General features: G+C 40.7%; 1 long non-coding RNA gene across 1 annotated transcript; it reads right to left on the bottom strand.

Moving 5' to 3' along the window:
* Positions 1 to 990: 990 nt before the first annotated feature.
* LOC6552252 lies at positions 991 to 7,708 on the bottom strand. The gene is made up of 3 exons (XR_003407602.1): positions 7,619 to 7,708; positions 1,752 to 1,809; positions 991 to 1,592 (listed from the first exon to the last, which is right to left on the bottom strand). It is a non-coding gene; the product is annotated as an uncharacterized LOC6552252 (long non-coding RNA).
* Positions 7,709 to 12,115: the final 4,407 nt, after the last annotated feature.

Raw genomic sequence — 12,115 nt, forward strand, 5'->3', positions numbered from 1 at the left:
TCGAGGAACTAACATTTAACATTTGTATATGTATAATCGCATCTCGTTTTGCATATTTCACACATTTGGTTTGCTTTAATATAGTGAAAGCCCTTAGATCTAAACTCTATGTTTTATTCGTAGTTATATATCGTATGAGTTGTTCATCATATTTCGTTTATAAGTAATAATCCTTGAAAACATTATTATTTGTAAATAATTAAAAATGGAATCGCGTAAGTGCTCTATATAAGAAAATCGTTAAGAACTTTCATGTTAATTCACTTGGGTACACTAAACGCTCGGTAAATCTATGTAATTCTATTAATTAGTTCTTTACCTACGTTATGCCGAATGGTATCTATCTGAGCTAGACTTTGCTACAAGTACTTTATTCGTGAAGATCAATTGGTATAATCATTGCGTTGTTTTAGTTTTAATATTTAATTTAGAATCTCATGAACAGTGGAGTGAAAACGTCTTCGATTTTCTTTAGTGTTCGCTGCTATCATAATTCGTACGACCTTAACTTTACTTTCACAATTGCATTTAACAAACATTAGTTTTGTTTTCTTTGTTTTTTTTTTTTTTTGTTTAAACAAAAAAACAACATTTGCTTCGTAGCCTTTATTAGCCTATGAAGTAACATAGAATGAATAGATCTCCAGCAAATATTACAGTTCCAAAGTGCAAAATCACAGACCCCAAAATAAACTCACTGTGACTTTGACATTTGCGTAATATTTGTGGGCCTATATGCAAATTATAAAAACAAACAACTAACTCGCGGGATTCGGGATCCTAAGTATTTAATTCCTACCTTTCGATATTTAACCTTAGGTGTACTATAATTAGTATGTTCATGAAATGCATTCAATACGAACTCGGCGAAATTCATTGATGTTTTTTAATCCTCAATATGATTGCGATTTTGTATGTACTTTCGACAGCTGGCATTATCTTAAATGTAATTTTATTTCTCTTTATTTTAAATAATATTTTAGCGTTTTTTTTTTATTTTTTAACACGACTTTAGTAGTAATTTGGCATTGCAATTGGTTTTTCTTGTGAATATGAATTAGTTAAGCTTCTGGGTGTTTCTACACCCCTGCGTTTTCATTTAGTTTTTTTTTTTTTTTGGGAAGACAGTCAGAAATACAAAGCCTCAAAGTAATAACAGCAAACATGTTGGCAAAAAAAATATATATATTTATATAAGTGTATACTCCGAAATTACAAAAAAAAGACAGGCTCAAATGGTTAAATTTCGTGTAACTTTGCGTTATCGCATCTTAGTTTGATTAGGTCCCGTTCACAGAATTTTGTTTGTGTGCTTTTCATATATTTTTGAAAATAAAATAAATGCTAACGATTGAAATTTTATACATTGTTTACTTGCTGCAAAATAATACAAAACCAAGCTAAGAACCGAGCGAAGATGGGCTGGATCATCTCCTCAGATCCCACTTAACGTCGCGTATTCCAAAAATCAACGAATGTGGGCCAAGCCATCGAAAGGAGTGGCAGGGTCAACAGGATGACGGAGTAGGCCAATTGGGTGCCGGAATTGCAGCCGTCCTCGGTGCAGCAGTACGTTTGTGTCTCCCAAATTTCTGGTGTACAAAAAACAGAATTATACATTTCGTAATTAGCTGAGTTCAAAACTAATTTAGCTTGCGGTTGCTAACAATCGAACGTTTATGTGCCTAATAATATGCCAAATTAGGCAGTTCAATTAGCAGTTGGTCAGTTGAAAAGCCCCCTTCACTCACCTTTTTCCACGCACTCGGTGGCACAATCGCGAACGGTGGACAGCTCACTAACATATTTCTGGAAAAAAAGAAAACAGCGGGAAATAAAATATCACTATTTGCAATTGTGGCTGTTGGATTCATATTTGTGACAGCTTAATTAAATATCAACCGAGTCCAACTGCATGAAATTCTGCTGGTCAACAGGGCGTATGAATGCCATTAAATTACATGCGCACATATGTGACTGCTTATGGCTTTCGCAATCAATATCAGTAAAAATAATCGGCCCGAGAAGTCGACTTTATGGCACATATTAATAGACATAAGCGAGGGATTTATGTCGTTATCAATATGTAAATAATTCATTGCATTTGTCAGTTTAATAACCATTATAGTAATGAATTGCAAGCGTTTTTAATGCCAGAAATATGCAGGACTGATGACATTAATATTAAATTGTTTTACATATGCGCAAGTATTGATTACTTAATAAATGCGCTACAATTTAATATAAATGTATCATTAATTAATCTTCTAAATATTAAACATGTAAAAAAGCGAGTAACGATACAAATTTCTGTCATCTATTTGTGACGAAAAGCGTTCTCATAAAATGTTCTCATTCGGCACGATTTATAAAAAACTTTTTCAAACTCTAGCTCGCTAATTTCAATACGAAAATTTAACAATTTAATAGATAGATAGATGAAAAATTGGCAACTTGTTTTTAAAGACGTTTACTAGTAATCGTCTGGGAAACCCATAAACTTGAAGTAACCACGCACAAAGCCACCGAAGTTTATAGGTAAAAATAAACATTTTTACGACCTAATTCTGTTTTGCAAAATAGGATTAAAAAGGACAAGGGACCTTTGTTTTGATGGCATAATGTTTGCCATGCCGAATTGAGTGCCTATCATGATAAGTAGGTCATAAGTAGGTTATCATAGGAGTCCTGCTGACCGAAGTAGATTTCAATCAAACCCTAAAATAACTTTGCCCACTTTGATGTGTAGGTATTTCGGTGAGAATGCAGTAAAGAAATTATATATTTCACTCACACATTTTGTGGGCATCGGAGTTTTGTGGTCTAAGCCACTTTTGATGCTCTTTTAACGACGACATCGTGAGTTCAACAAGGGGACATTGTGGCACGAATAAATAAACATAAAACACATCGTACAACGACTTCGTAATGTACTTGCAACCCGAGTTACAGCCACAAGCTGGTTTTAACCATACACGTATGCATATATATTTTAGCATATGGCTGGCATTAAAGTTTACGACAACATAAGCAGGGGACACCAAACACACACACACAGTGATAGTCAGCGGGTCGTGCTCGCCAGCAAGGACATAAACTGCCCTTTTAAACTCACGAGTAAATTGAAAAGTGGAGCCCTTCTAAGTAGGCAACACACCAGTGCTTTGCGGCCCATTAGCCAAATAATAAACATGTTCAATAATTACCCTGGGGTGTGCGGCGTGCGAGTGTTATTCTTTGGCCGCAGCTAACAACAATGCAGCTGCCACCTGCCACCTGGCACCTGGCGTGGTGCAGCATGCAGCATGCAACCAGCATTTAGCCCGGGGCTAGGCAATACAAAACACGTGTTCGCACCAGCAGGAGGCCACAAGAAAGCAGTGCTGCAGGATCAAAAGTAGGAGCAGCGGTGGCAGGACCAGGACCTGGGGCACAGGAGCAGCGGAAGGCAGTCAGCCGAGGCAGCTTATGGGGCACTTAAACCGCTTAATCGATTGAGCCGAGTGCTGGGGCTGTTGGTGTTGCTGATGGTGGAGATGGAGATGGAGGTGATGGTGCTACCACCGGGCGGACGGAGGATGTGCAACAATCCGAGTCGTGAAACCCGGCTAAGCCATTCCGCAGCACTTAACGACTTTGCGTGCTTATCGCCCGTTCGTACATAGCTGCAATTCTGCAATTCCAGGACATCTGCAGCTGGCACTGCACATTGGCAGCTCATACTTTATGTAACAGGTCCGGCGATGGTGACCGCTGTAATGGACCTGCCACTTGCCACCACACGCAGCAAAAAAAATGTAGCTTACAACCAAATTCAATATGTAAGTCATGGCTGGCGCGCTGATATTGAAGTTCTAAGGTAGCAAACAGTCTTGTTAAATATTTATTAACCCGCTTGGCCATACTAAAGAGAAAACATCAAATGCATTTCCCATAAGCTACCATTTTTGGTTATTTTAGAGAGCATCTAAAATATGTACTCAAGGATCTTAAAACCGTTCTCATAACTAATGTTATCTGCCTATTTTTCTGTGTGCCTTCCATTAAGTATTGTTGTCTTATTAAAATGAGACGACACCTAGCACATCGCAGCGTGTCCTTGTCCCTGCATAATTTGTGCCACTTATGTGTGGCAAGTAACCCAACAAAGCTCTTGGGCACCCAAAAGGGTAGGGGTTACATTATGTTAGGCGCTGCCACAAAGTGCCCGTCTGCAAGGGTTGTGGGGCTAAGTAATGTGGCTAATACAGATAATGAGGGGATAATCACCAGGGACACAAACACTATGCGGGTAAAGGAGCTACTGCGTCAAATGGAATCTCAAATGTCATGCGTAATGCCCATAATTCCTTATGCAATCCAAGTGACTTGCCACCGAAATTTCAGCAAACTTAATTTCCTATCAGTGAGTCAGTTGCACAGATTTATGCATTTGGCCTAGTTTAAAAATGAAATGCGAAGGGGATAAAAAAGATTGGCAGGGGCGTTGGTGGGCGTGGCTATGGTCTGTCGAGCACGTCGGTCCAAATGCAACTCGGCATGTTATATTTGGTTGTTGGGGCAAAGTTGGCCCAAAGGAAAGCACGAAGAACGTAGGGCAGAGCAATAATCTTGAGACAGCCGGGTAAAAGTTCCTCCGCTGCCTGTGTGCTACTTTCACTTAAGCCAGTTATATCATCTCTCCTGCTTAGTTGTGATTTGAACAACCGTGCTGCCAACCCTTAGCATACAACCCATACCCATACCCATGCCCACTACCCACTACTCACTATACCCCCGAAACTCAAAACCCATCCAAGTCAAGCAGACAGCAACTGATGATGACGTTGATGATTTCAATTTTGCATGCGACTGACAGCAAAATGACGAAAAAGACCTCAAAAAACTAAAAGACGCAAGTTGCACAACAAAAAAATAGAAAAAGTGGTAATGACAGGAAAGTACTGTCATTGCAAAAAGGAGAGAGAATGAAAAACGGAATTGAAGTAGTACCTTTCAGAATCGAATAAGGAAGTACCCATCAAACTCAGTGAGGGCAAAAAAAAGACATCTATTAATTTTAGTACAAAATCCATAGGTGTGCTATTTTTTAGAATTTTATTTTTTAGATGTGCTGCTGAAACAACTGATTTCGAGTTTATTGCGATGTGAAGCGCGTAACACCCACTTGAAGGGTATAGAAACGAAGATAGACAGAGGCGAACCAAGTAAACGAGCCACGACGTCATGAGTGGCAATGGCAACTTTGAACAGTGGGCATGTGTGGGTGCACTGCGGCAGTGTGTGTGTGGCTGTGTGTGTGTTTGAGTGCGGACAGGTTGCAGGCATCGTCCTTAGCCATTTATGAAAATTTCAAGTGTTCGGGGGCAAGATGACAGGCTCTTCATCTTGAGAGGGAAGATGATGATTTGCCTCAAATCATGTGTGCTCCTTGCTGGATGCAGGATGTAGTGCATGTATCCTTAATGGCGGATGGTCCACGAAGAGCTTAGGGAATGTGGCACGATTACTCACAATTTTATTGTCATAACTCAATTGCTCGGCTTCTCGGGTAACAACATAATAATGGCAAGTCAAGAAATCACTTAATGGATTTTGTTATGCAAATGTGTTGAAGGATATGCCGCATTATCCTTGAATACCCAACCAGTGTTATGCTGCCCTCGTTAATATTTATCTGGTAAGCTGAATAAATCCTTTCAACATGCCGTCATTAAAATCATCAACTACGCTGGTCACGAACTCGATGGCGAAATCCACTCGAACATTTCTGCGACATTAATTACAAAGTCGTGACTTATCAAACGGCCATCGCCATCTGCATGCGACTAGCCGAGTACAAGGATAGGACTTAAAGATCCAAACAAATGAGCGCTTTTATTCAATTTCAAAATACATTTTCGGCCGAACAATGAGGGAAAGTGAAAAGCTCAGTCATGTGAATGCCAAAGAAACGCAATGAGGCAGACATGAGGCACACAGAGAAGTGATCAGGGAAAAGTGCAATGCGAGACACTTTTCCTTTGGAAAGCAAAAGCGAAATCGAAGTCGAAAAAACAAAAAAGTGGGGGCCACCGGGCAACTTTCGGGTCTCATATGCACTTGCCAAACATTCGCCTTCAATTATTAAGGTAAAACTGTGCCCGGTTCAGGTGTTGTGACAGCCCCAACCCAGTTTCGCCCAAAAAAAAACGTGAGCTGCTGCTTTCTCGCTTCACTTGCCACATTGAATGAGCACGATAAGTTGCTCTACTATACTATACGTACATATATAGTGTGGCAGGATGCAGCCTCGCTGGCTCTGCTCCATTATCAAAATGCAATTTCATCAATGCTGGCTTTGAGACCTCAAAAAATCCGGCCAGCAACAAAAATGTTAAAATGTCTGAAATTTGATTTTCCCTCCAAGAGCCCAACGCTCTGCATTCTGTGCTGGCACCAGTTTTTCCGTTTTTCGGCATTGGGCTTTCAGCAGCGGCTCCCTGCGAATCCCACGACCCCATTTTGGCCATCTCTATGCCGATCCCAAGCCCAATCCTTGCCAGCAGCCAAGATTCACAAAGCGAGCAGCGAGCAGTGAGCAGCCCAGCAAACACTTTTTGGCAATGCACTTTGTTGCAGAATGCAAGCCATGGCAACACCATCAATCCGTTTTGGGCCGGGAATTTGATGTATACGAGTATACACATATAACAAAACCAGCTAAAGTTGAGCTCTCCATTTGCGGGTCGTATATATTATTTTGGGCATATATTATTGGGCCGCGGGCGTATGGCGTAATGCAATAAACTGATTCTGTCTACCACGTCAATTATATGAGTGCCAGCCGCAATCAAGGAGAAATTGGGTTTGAATGCGAAATAACGCCGAGGGCATCTATGAATTTGGCCCTAGCTTTTAATTAATCACGGACACCAAATCAAAATATTAACAGGAAAATGCTTTTAGCCGGAAATTAAAAGTGAAGAAAATAAAGTGAAGTGAAAATAAAGACGGGTTTAAAGGTGAAAGCTTTTCTGCGAAATGGAATTTCGAGCTAAATTTCGCTGAGGCTTACATTTCATTTAATGGCACCTTTTTGGGATAAGCCTGGCAAGCTGGTATTATGTGCAGCAAAAGTTCAAGCGAGTCCATCGAAATGTCACATCAGCTAGATTTCCCAACTCAAAAAGTGACGCCACCTCTGGCGATACTCAATTGGTGCCCCTGGATTGGTGGTGCCCTCATCATTGTCAGGTTCACCTTTTGGGCCAGCTAAACCATTTGACCCACATCGCACCATTTGCCACATTCTGTGGTAACGGGAGCAAGTGCTGATGCGCTGGCAGAGAGAACGTGCCACAAGCATTTGTGCCACACTCTTAAGAAACGAGATTAAAAACCCCTCCATTAAATGCAAATCTTTGATTTCAGTTGCGGCAAGGCGTTTGGTATGGCAGGCCATAACTTCTTGGCCGATAAGTAAAAGTGAACAGAATACACAGCAAATGTGCACTAATGCATGGTCAAACAGCAGCAACAACAATTGCATTTTATGTCCATTTTTGTCCTAACACACAATGGTCAACAGCGAGCGACAACCGGAAGCCGGAAGCCGGATGTATTGTCATTTATTTACAATGCCAAAGCTGCGCCTGTCCAGCACACTTATCGTCTGGCCATTATGTCGATGCCTCACAGCATCCAGTTCCCATGGACCAGTGTCCATGTGGCAGACAATGGCTGCTTCTGCTGCCGCTGCTGCACTTGCAACTGCAGTGGCGAGTGGCGAGTGGCAAGTGCCCACCACACATCTGCTGCAGGAAGCAAATCCAAGTGGATAATCAAGTGCACCACTTCCCCTGCTCACACATTCCAATGTTTTCGCATCCTTACAACTTGTATCGATTGGCAAACTCCTTCGGCCGGACTCGATAAGTATGTATTTATTACAACACTTGACCACGAGCCTGGGCTCTGAATTTGTGGGTAATCCTCAAGAGGCAAGCCAGACATTACGCAAGGCAAGTATTTTGCCATTTAAATAATTTAAAATGGGTAATTGGATGCGATGTGCTAGCGACGTTTAAGCTGCTGACAGATGTATTGATTTGAATTACATAAATATATTAACTAACACAGTAACAGCAGGCATTTAGCTGCTCTGCCTTTGAATGGCTAATAGTTAGCTGTCATTCTCTATGGAGATAAATGCTCCTCGCAAAAACCCTTTCATGTACTTCTTACTTGGGGAAGTAAGTTTATCGCTTGTCTGCCAAGACACGTTATGAATCGCCAAACATTCCGCAGCGGTCTTGTTCTACCAGCTCCTCGGAATGAGTGGTTACAGGGAATCCACTTGTGCATCGGCAGCTGTTGGCATGTCAACATGTAATTGACACCGAAAACGACAGCCGGGGTAGCAGGATGCAGTGTCTCCAATGGACTTACGGCCACTGTCCTTGGAGCAAACTGTGGGCACGAGCAGACCATTAGGTCCTTTGAACGCTCCCCACTCTGCTTACTGTCAAGCTGTGTAGTTGAGCTGGGAAACATGATGCTGCATCATGCGTTTTTGTGGGGGTTTTCCATGCCAATCCGTAGACAACCATTTGGTGGGTGGTCCGCATCCGGCTTACATGCTACAAATTAAAACTAACAGACCATTAGGTGAACAAAATGCCAAGAACAGCTCAATGAAAATATTATTATGAAATTGCGAACAAAAAAACCTCATAAGTAAGCACCATTCGATTGCCATTTTAAAAAGCCAGTCTTATTAAATTTCTATTGAATAATAAATTCCACTGTGCATTTTCCAAGCAAGTATAAAACCATATTAATTACTAAAATCTGATCAAAGCCAAACGGAATGATTAATTAATTCGGGAATCCTCTAATTCGAAGCCCAAAATATACCACATATCCATACAATAAAATGTTTTGAATATTTTTCCCGCGCAGCGAAACGTAATCGGAATTCATTAGTGGAATAGTTTTTGGCATTCTTATTAAAGCAATATTAAATATTCATAGATAGCGATGTACGAATTCAATAAGCACATTTAGCAACCATAAACTTCACGTCGCCAAGTTTGCCTACGTGAGCAAAAACGACCAACTTTGCTTGCATTAATTTGCCTTAATTTCGCGAGCCGGGCAAAGTTGAACGAATGGGCCAACTGAAGGCGTAGGCAATCGCCAGGAAAAAGGCAGAGCACGCGACTACGACTGGGCCAAGACCACGCCCGGCACCTAGTCTAATTAAATTTGATAAATGATGGCACTCTGACCTCGGCCCACTGGGCAAATGGCAGCCAGCCAGCTGGCGAACTGATTCTTGGAAATGGCTCAAGTCGAGTGTAAACGATCTGCGATTGGCTTGCATTCGATTCGATTGCCAATTTCAACGGACTGATGACAATTATGCGAGAGGCGACCGCTTATGAGTTCTTGGTGTGCGGCAGCTGGCCCTTAATTTATGGCGACTAATTTATCAGGCCGAAGGAAACCTTTGGCAAATTAATTTGCAACAAAACTTGATTAATGTCGGTGTTTGTGCGGCATTCGGTTGCTGGTATGGTAGCTTTTTTCCACTTGAACTCCGCAACGAAGAAGAATCGGTAATTAATTACACTGGAGCGCCGCAAAGTATGCAGTGAAACCGAGCAAGCGGCCAAGCTTGCGTATTGCGTATACGCCGTGTGACCCGGCTTTAAAGGGTTGAGCTCGATGCGGGTCTGTCTATATGCGCAGAGCACATTACATTTACACTTACATTTCAAACAGATTTATGGCACTTAATGGTCTTTTAATTGCGGCATTAAACAGAGGTTGTTTCGTTTTTTGTTTGGCTCGACCAACGTGGCTTGCAGGTGATTTGAATTCAATAAGCTCAAAGCCAAATTGCAAGGCTATAAATAAATACCAAGCCAATGCTGGACAAAGGAAAACCAATTGAAAATTAGCCGGTAAATTCCAAGCTGACACATCGATAAATCTCTCTCTCGCTGCAAAACATATTTTTGCACAGTCAATATTGGCCTTCTCTGTGGGCGTTATGACGCAAATTCACATAATAAACGTATAGGATTCTATTTTACGCCTTTTATCTAAATGTTTATTTTCAATGAAATTTTAGTGCAAATGCATGTGCAATGCATAGATGTGTTTGTTTTGCCGTGGGTTATATAACAACAGCTTTTGTTTGTGCTCGCACATCATTTGCCATGCAAAGTGTAGTCAGTAAAAACATTTCCAATCAAATTTGCATAAGCACAATACAAATATAGACTTTAAATGGTCATTATCACACCCCTGGGTATCCTGACACGCATCGAGGTAATCAATCAATTAGACCATCAATCACCCAAAGGGACTAAGTTTTCGGCCAACTACGTGAAATCGACTGCGTTCAAGCCATAAGAATACGCACCCATTGATTGATTGTTGCTGTCGTGAATTAAATGAAATTAAAGTGTTAATTTGGCAATAGCATCGTAACATTTGGGCCACAGCAGCTGGCAGAAGAAATTACCAAACAATCGACAACTTTTCTTTGGTCACGGCGGTTGCCCTTCTTAACTTTTCAAGTGGAACAAAATGCTGGCGCACACATACACATCTATGCACAAATACAAGTACACGAAGCACACACACAGTGGAAGCTATGTGACCCAAAAACTTTTACGACAATTCCATTTTAAGAAAATGTTCTAATGAAATTTCGCGGATCTCTCCCAGGTATTTTGTTATTTATAGTTTCTGCCGTTGCGAACCCCAAATTTTTCATTAGAGGTGAAAAACTTTGCAACTTGTATATCCCTGAAAAAAGGGGTAAAAGTTGCACCTTGCAACAATCTTTTGTCGCTAATTAATTTAGTTTGCTTCTTTGTTTTTGCGCCACATATCTGGATGGAAGCAAAGTGAGTTTGAATAAGAAAATTCTAGGAGCAAACGGAATTAAAACATGTAAATTAACAATAAGAGTGAGAAAAAGCACTCAAAATCTTAAAAAAATTACAAAATACAATATTCAAATGTGTTAATCAATATGTAAATAAATTCTTTTTTTGGTGTTCTTTACACCAACAAAATCGTTTTTTCAACTTTTCCGGATTTCATTTCCATTTTAATTGGCTCAAAAAGTTTAAATCGTCATAGATTAGGTGAGAAACACATATTTAAAGCGGATCTCTGTGATAAATGTGATTCGCTTTTCACAGCGGGTGGCAAACTCATCAAAAACACAAGCAGCAAACAGCAAACAAAAAGGCGAGATGAGATGAGTGCGACATTCGAGCGTTAAAATTAACGAGTGTCACAATTTACGTGTGTGATTTACGACATCAAATTTTCAACTCCAGCTGGCGACCATTTTGTACGGCTTTTTCCTTCTTTCGACCCTCCATTAACCAGTCTGGGGCACAAGGTCGCTGGGAAAACATGGAAAACCACTTGGTAATTACGATATATACAAGCATTTGTTTGCCGCATTTTTATTACTTCATATTGTTACTGTTATTGCCTGTCGTTTGTCAGCCGTGAAGCAAAAGTCCTGGAGCTCGTTAAAATTAATTAACCTTGCATACATTTTTTCATTAACCAGCGAAAATATGAATTCGCATAAGAAATGGCCCCTATGAAATGCGCTTGATCATTAATTATGCGCCTTAGGGCTCACGTTTTCATCGCACCAAAAATGGGCCATCATAAACAAAGATATATGTAATAGTATATCGCAATGGACCTAAACCGCCTATGGATTCACCACAATTAGTCGGCTTATACTATGTACGTAGATTCGTGGTTTAGTTCTGCATTTCATCTGCAGCCAGGCTGTGGTTTCCATCATCAGTATGAACATTCAGTGTCTTACCATAAAACGTTGGCCATTATTATTCAGGCACCTGAATATGCCAATCTATTGTAATAGGCCCAATTTACACCGCATATTCTCTGGCACTCAACATAAACTTGTCTCAGCTTGGAAATTGCCGCATTTAGGGATTTATACTTATGCGAAAGCCAAAAGATATGAAAAGACAAATGATGGCACGCACTTCTGACACTTAAGCGATTCCAAAGTCCACATGCATGTCGCGAAATTTCATTTCGCATATGCCTACAGTGGTAA

Source organism: Drosophila erecta, unplaced genomic scaffold, assembly GCF_003286155.1.
Source record: "Drosophila erecta strain 14021-0224.00,06,07 unplaced genomic scaffold, DereRS2 tig00000000-arrow-pilon, whole genome shotgun sequence".
Taxonomy (NCBI): Eukaryota; Metazoa; Arthropoda; class Insecta; order Diptera; family Drosophilidae; genus Drosophila; species Drosophila erecta.